Source organism: Dermacentor variabilis, chromosome 1 (genome assembly GCF_050947875.1).
Source record: "Dermacentor variabilis isolate Ectoservices chromosome 1, ASM5094787v1, whole genome shotgun sequence".
NCBI classification, from domain to species: Eukaryota; Metazoa; Arthropoda; class Arachnida; order Ixodida; family Ixodidae; genus Dermacentor; species Dermacentor variabilis.
In genome coordinates this window covers 29,542,531-29,550,313 of record NC_134568.1, presented here as the reverse complement: position 1 = coordinate 29,550,313, position 7,783 = coordinate 29,542,531, and the positions used below count along the sequence as shown (strand labels likewise).

Sequence of the window (7,783 nt, the reverse complement as noted above, 5' to 3'; positions counted from 1 at the left end):
CAAATGCTGTGTACTGGAGGATGCGAATTTCAAGCTCACCATCACAGAAAAAAAAACCTTATCCTTATCAACTTTTGTCTACAGACAATCTATAAACCGGTAGTAGACAAAAGTCATCAATGCCTTACCGACTCTCGTCTATAGGCAGTCTATAGACAGTCTATAGACAAAGAACCAATAAGGACGAATGGAGACTGCATCGAATATTGTCTACAGGTAATCTATAGGGCGAAAGTAGACAAAATGAAACAAATATCTTATCGACTTCTATCTACAGACAGTCTATAGAATTCGAGTACACAAAAAAGAATAGAAACTTTATCGACTCTCATCTATAGATGGTCTATAGCTATAGAATGGACAAAAGTAAATAGAAGCTGTATTGAGTTTCGTCTACAGCCACACTATAGAGCGGACATAGATAAAAAGAAACAAACGTCTTAGCGACTTTTTTTCCATAGACGGTCTATAGAATGCCCGCAGACAAAAATAAATAGAAATCTCATGGACTTTCGCCTATAGACAGTCTATAGGCAAATAATGTACAAAATTAAGCAGACTTTATTGACTTTCGTCTATAGACAGTCTATAGAGGAGACATAGACAAAAAGAAATAGTAACCTTATGGACTTTCGTCTATGAACTTTGTATCAACAAAAGACCAAATCTATAGAAAGGCAAGGTCGTCTAGAAAAAGTATAAAGACTTTCTATAGACAGTCCAACCTCTTTTTTGTAAGGGGCAGGCCACGACACGGCAGCGGTGCACTGCATAGATTACTGCACATTAACGGTACTCTTTGATCACTGAAAAAATCGTACCATTGGTCACCACGCCAACTATATGTCCCGGTAGCGTGGGCCAGCTGCTCATTTTTCAGACGCACCGGCGGTGTAGGCTAGAGTTATTGTCGCAGAACACATGTCACGATGAGTGTCGACGTTAATGCGATTGGCAATGAAGCAGTGTAGCAATACACCGTATAGACACCGCAGAGATGCGTCATGTCTGAAGCATGTATGCAGCCTGGCTCCTCTCTCGCGCTTCGCTCTGGACACACTGCTCCATCTAGCGCCACCACAACGAATTTCTCGTGTGACGCACGTGTGCATTAAAATTGAGACAATATGTTCTAAATACTTATGACACGAGTTTGACTCCACCCAAAAGTCAAATTTGTGACTTTTGTCGTTGAATGACAGAGTATATACGCAGTGGCATGGCAAATACTCAGTGAATCAAGTTGGCGTCACAGAGGTTCATTAAATGTCGGCGTATACCCAGTTACACATAGCTAGTTACCCAAGTCGGCGTAAAATACGTTCATTGAGGAGCGGAACGTACTCAGTAACCCAAGTTGGCCGTGAAAAACGGTTATTGAATAGCGACACATACCTTTTGGCGCATTCAGTGATATGCGCCCAATTACCAAGTTTGCGGTTTAGAGGTTCATTGAACAGCGGCATGTACCCACTTGCACACACCCAATTACCCAAATTGCCATCAATGATGTTCACGGATGTGTGGCACATGGCTAGATTCACGACCCCTGTAATCCAAGTTGAGGTGAACATGGTTCATTGAAGAGCTGCACTTAAGTAGTAGCACATCCCCAATAACACAAATTGGCTGAAGCGGGCTAACTCATGAGCGGCAGATATAAAATCTCATATACCCATGACCCAAGCTGGCCCGACTATTGCTTTCGAACATGGTTCCCTCACCACAACGGCGCGATGCTCTAAACAGTAGACCATGAACTACCCAGTGACCCAATATGACGGGAAAACGGTTAGATACGCAGTCACACAGGCAGCCAGATATACAGACCGACAGATATCCCCGGCAAAATGCGTGAAATATCTTAATAATGCTAACCGCATTTAAAACCGCTGAACCCACATCGCGATGACTATTGACGGTAATGGTTTCAGCATTGAATCAATACAGCAAAACAATATATTGCCACCGTCGTAACGAGTGGCACATACCAAGCTTACACAAGTTGGCTTCAAATACCGTTCATTGATGAGCGGCACGCACTTACTGGCACATACCTAGTGCTCTATGTTGGCGCCAAAGAGTTTCATTGAAAAGCAGTTCATACCCAGTCCCGCATCTACAGTGACCCATGTCGGCTGTAAAGCGGTTCATTGAAGAGCGGCGCATACATATATACAAGATTCCCACATGCTCAATGAGTCAAGTTTGTCAGACAGTTGGTTTGGAAACCAATTCCCTAAGCATATCAGCCCGATGCTCTAATCATTCGGCCATGGATTACACAGTGACCCAGGTGTGCGAGAAAACCGTTAGATACAAACATACAAAGATACTTCTTGGTGTTCTAGCGCAGAACTTGCAAAGCAGCAGACAGAGACACGAACGAAACAGGCTGTTATGAGATGCACCAAGCTCCCATGGGCAGCATGACACGAAGGTCAAAGGTATGGGCAGAAGGAGATGCTGACAGTGACGAGGCAAGAGGTAGGTGAAGGAATAATGCGTTTACTTCTTAACGAGGACGAAGTACGATGACGAAAAGGCACGGAACGCCAGAGGCGCCGGCCTTTTATGTACACCGGAGGAGGAGGTTGCAGCTCTGCACTACCGGGCGCGTGCAGTGTGTCCAAGAAGGGTGCCATCAAGGGAGAGAGCACTGCGCGTTCCGACATGGCCGCAGCTCGGCGGCGAAGCACCTTCTCAGGAAGCGGTGTTTGGAGTCTAGCGGTGAAGCATCACCGTGGAAGCCTTTGCGGCTGAGGGCCGCCGCCCGTTTACGACAAGGCACTAACTTCCAACTAACGCTTAATGCCAGATGTTCTGAATATATACTGAAAAATATACAAAAAAGAAAAGAACATAACGAATCAATTGATCATACCAACGCGTGTGCATTACTAAGCGCTTGTTACCAGCTGCCTTCAATAAAGGTTTATTTCGCAAATAACAAAAGAAGCGATGAGCTGACGCACTACTAATCCTCATTATTCATTACCGTAGCTTCAACATTCACGCGCGTGCAACCATCTTTTTCTCTGAACAAGACTGCAGTGTTGTCAAAAGACTGAGCACACCCACAATCACGGGAGTGTAACACCAATTTTCCTTGTCCTCCCTTTGTCGTGTTCCTGCCGTGCTCCTTTGATATTTTCCCAATCCGCCGTGGTTGCTCAGTAGCTATGGTGTTGGGCTGCTGAGCACGAGTTGGCGGGATGGAATTCCGGCCACGGCGGCCGCATTTCGATGGGGGCGAAATGCGAAAACACCGGTGTACTTATATTTAGCTCATCAACATCAGCATGGTTACGCCCACTGCAGGGCAAAGGCCTCTCCCACACTTCTTTAACTACCCCGGTCATGTACTAATTGTGGCCATGTTGTCCCTGCAAACGTCTTAATGTCATCCGCCCACCTAACTTTCTGCCGCCCCCTGCTACGCTTCCCTTCCCTTAGAATCCAGTCCGCAACCCTTAATGACCATCGGTTATCTTCCCTCCTCATTACATGTCCGGCCCATGCGCATTTCTTCAGTTCAGTTCAGTTCAGTTTTATTCCTTAAAGGCCCCCATTTCAGGGGGTGTTACATAAGGGGTGGGATTACATTTGTAGTGAGGAAAACAAAACAGCGATGGTGATTTAACATTGAAGGTGATCTGTTACGCGTTCTTGAAAAGCAGGTGTTGAAGCGATGGCGACGATGTCATGGGGTAGGCCGTTCCAGTCCGTGGCTGCTCGAAGAAATAACGAAGCTGAAAACGTAGTAGTACGTGATAGTGGGCGGGCAACTTGAAGGGGATGACTGGTGCGGTGAGATATGCGTGATGCGGCGGTGATATACGGTGCTTGATTGAGAGGAGAATAAAAGAATTTGTGATAAAGGGTGAGGCTAGCAATGCGACGATGAAAAGAGAGGGGTGACAGTCCGGATGTAGCTTTCAAGGATGAAACACTGACGTCATATGAGTATGAGGAATGAATGAATCGGGCAGCACAATTCTGTACAGCTTCCAACGCGGTGATTAGATATGCTTGATGTGGGCTCCAGATGGGGGATGCATATTCTAATTTGGGTCTTATAAGTGATTTATACGCGAGCAATTTAACACGTGGTGGGGCAAGACGAAGGTGACGTTTTAGAAAACCGAGTGTTTTGTTTGATGCTGAAATGATGTTACCGATATGAACCTGCCATGATAGATTAGAAGAGAGGGTGACTCCTAGATATTTATATGATTGTACTTGCTCAATCTGTGTGTTAGAAATTAAATAATGAAAGAGATATGGATTGTGACGACGAGTGAAGGACATGAGTTTACATTTACTAGGATTGAGGGACATTAGCCAGTTATTACACCAATTTAGTACGTTGTTAAGCTCTGTCTGAAGAGTGTATTGATCGTGACAGTTATTAATGGTGCGGTAAATAACACAATCATCTGCGAAAATTCGAATATTACAGGAAACATGCAGGGGCAAGTCGTTAATATATATTAAGAATAGGAGGGGACCCAGGACAGAACCTTGTGGGACGCCTGAAGTAACCGGGAGAGATGTAGACAGATGGCCGTTAAGATAGACTGACTGAGAACGGTTAGTTAGGAATTCTTCAATCCATTTGAGAATATTAGGGGGTAAGTTCAGCTTTGAGAGTTTTAGTAATAGCCGGCGGTGGGGAACCTTGTCAAAAGCTTTAGCGAAATCAAGAAAGATGGCGTCGGTCTGCATATTACGGTCTAGATTAGTGTGCAAGTCGTGAAGGAAAAGCGCTAGTTGGGTTTCGCAAGAGAGGCCCTTACGAAACCCATGTTGTGAAGGGTGAAAAAAATGGTTTTGGTCCAAGAAGTTTACGATTTGTGAGTAGATGACATGTTCCATGATTTTACAAGGCACACTAGTCAATGAAATGGGGCGGTAATTCAAGGGCGAGTCTCTGTTACCTGATTTGTAGACTGGAACGACCTTCCCCGTTTTCCAATCAAGAGGCAAAATTCCTGAGGAGAGTGACTGTGAGAAAATGAGACATAAATATGATGCACAAATTGATTCCACATTTTTCAATAGTTTTGAATTAATCAGGTCCATACCAGCTGATGATGAAAGTTTCATATTGTGAATTATGGATGAAATGCCTTCTTCGACGAACGTGACTGCCGGCATGGGGGTTTCTAAGTTAAAGGGTGGTAATTGTGAAGGTGCGTCGAGTTCGGTAGTGAACACAGATGTGAATGCATGGTTAAATATTTCTGCGCATTCATGGTCAGTCATCGCTTCATTTGAATAATTCGTCAGTTTAATATCGGGAGGATGTGATGGGTTTAAAACTTGCCAGAATTGCTTGGGGTTTCTTATAAGTAAGTTTGGTAAGTCATTGTGATAAAATGAGTACTTGGCGTTACGAACAGAAAGTAGGTATGATTTTTCGGCCTCGAAGTATTTTCCCCATGCGGCAGGCGTGTCGTTTCGTTTGGCGGTACGAAACCATCGTTTCTTTTTGTTTTCGAGTCGTTTTAAGTGCTGGGTTAACCATGGTTTATTGCGATTAGTATGAAAGGTAATCCTTGGTACGAACATATTAGTGAGATGATTTAATTTGTTCTTGAATATCAGCCAGTTTTCATGAATTGAGCGAGTGTGAAATGCGGATACGTATCCAGGAAAAAAGGTGTTAAGTTCTTCTGTTATTGCATTATAGTTACCCTTATCGTAGAGTTGTATCGTTTTATCGGATGTCTGTTTTTGAGTCGAGGTAAATGAGAATAAAGCATGCATGACTTTGTGATCGCTGATTTCAGGAAGGTAATTGATGGATGATACATTCTCGGGGCTGCTTGTTAGTATCAGGTCGAGCGTGTTTGCTGATTCTCGTGAGACACGGGTTGGTTGGGAAATTAATTGAGTGAGCTTAAAATTTAAACAGACATCGATGAAGTTCTTCGCCTCTGCATGACACGTTATTGTGGAACTAGCTATGTTCTGCCAATCAATATCCGGGTAATTAAAATCACCAAAAAGAAGAATACGGGCATTTGGATATGTGAAAACAAGTTTATGAAGGATGTTGTTCAGATGACGTGGGAAGTCTGGATTAGTCTGGGGGGGCCTGTAGCAAACGCCAAGCAGAACTGTTACGGGGGGAGCGCGACAGATGAGCCATATGGCTTCAATGTCGGATGCGACGTCAACAACAGAGCATGATATGCCTCGATGAATGGCAACGAGAACACCGCCCCCCCGTTTGCCTTTTCGATCGTTTCGATACACTTCGAAGTTGGGTAAATCGGCCAAAACTTCCGTATCCGTTACATCACTATTTAGCCAAGTTTCTGTTAGTATTAGTATGTTGCTCCCGGATGACGACATGATGTTTGATATGAGTTCGCGCTTTGGAAGAAGACTACGGATGTTAGTGAATATTATCGAAAACGAGAGAACATTGTGCGGTGGAGCGGGTCGACGATTTGTTAAAGTTTTGTGACGGGGCAATTGCTATGCTATTTCCTTAACGGCTTGGGATGATGCGTCAAATACATAGCGTTTTGAGCCGATGTGCAGGGTTTTGAAGCGCAAGGAGTACTTGTTGGAATTGGCTTTGGCAAACACTAGTAACTGTTTACGCGCGTGCCGAACGGTGCGGGAGAAGTCCTCTCCAATACTGTAGTTTGTGTCTTTCAATTTACGGCCATTTGACAACAGTGCGTCTTTGGTTTTATGAGATAGGAATTTTACGATTACGGGACGAATTCGGTCGGCTGAATGATTTCCGAGGCGATGCGCTCTTTCAATGTCGTTAGGTTCCAAGGTATATCAAGATTTTTGCGGCAAACATCAATGATTAGTTTTTCTGACTCAGCCCACGTTTCAGCGCTAGCAGGGTCAGGGATGCCATAGAAAATAAGGTTATTCCGACGTGATTGGTTTTCCGCGTCATCCAGGCGTGTTTCTAGTTCTTTAATCTTTTTAGCTTGGTCGATTGTGGTTGACTGCATTATTTCAATATCGTTTCTGAGGTGAAGAAGTGTTTGGTAATGCGTTTCGAGATCGGCCATTCGTTTGTCTAGGCTTGCTATAGTTTGGTCTGTTGTGTTCAGCTGTGTTTTGAGGCCCTGTATTTATGTAATCAACAGGGTCTGTCCCGCGTTTAGCTTCTGTAGTTCAGCGAGTACAGCAGCGTTGCCCTCAGGACCAGGGTTAGTCTCAACATCTCCTGATAGCATGAGCAAGGAATGAATTACGTGAGCACACTCAACGGCAATGGCAACACAGCAGTGCGGGCTCGGAAACTGCACCAAAATATAATTACTGGATTTTTTAGCGAAGAGGGCATATGATGTACTGACCTGCATCGCAAAGGTAAGCGGATTAGGCGGCTGCGCTGTGGTGCAGTCACCGAGCCCACGAAGCGGTGTCAGCGGGTGAAGCTCTTTTATACATGTTGGCATTGTTGCTGATGTCGATGTGGCCATCCATGGTACTGCGATTTCCGGTGTGTGCAGCTTTTCTTGATTTCAACTAAGATGTCATTTACCCCTGTTTGTTCCCTCAACCAATCTGCTCTTTTCTTATCCCTTAACGTTACACCCATCATTCTCCTTTCCATAGCTCGTTGCGTCGTCCTCAATTTCAGCAGAATCCTTTTCGTAAGCCTCCAGGTTTCTGCCCCATACGTGAGTACTGGTACGACACAGCTGCTATACACTTTTCTCTTCAGGGATAGCGGCAACCTGCTGTTCATGATTTGAGAATGCCTGCCAAATGCACCCCAGCCCATTTTGAGTCTTCT

The 7,783-nt window shown here is 44.6% G+C and overlaps 1 pseudogene; it reads right to left on the bottom strand.

Moving 5' to 3' along the window:
• Positions 1–5,943: 5,943 nt before the first annotated feature.
• LOC142570624 (uncharacterized) lies at positions 5,944–7,408 on the bottom strand (annotated as a pseudogene).
• Positions 7,409–7,783: the final 375 nt, after the last annotated feature.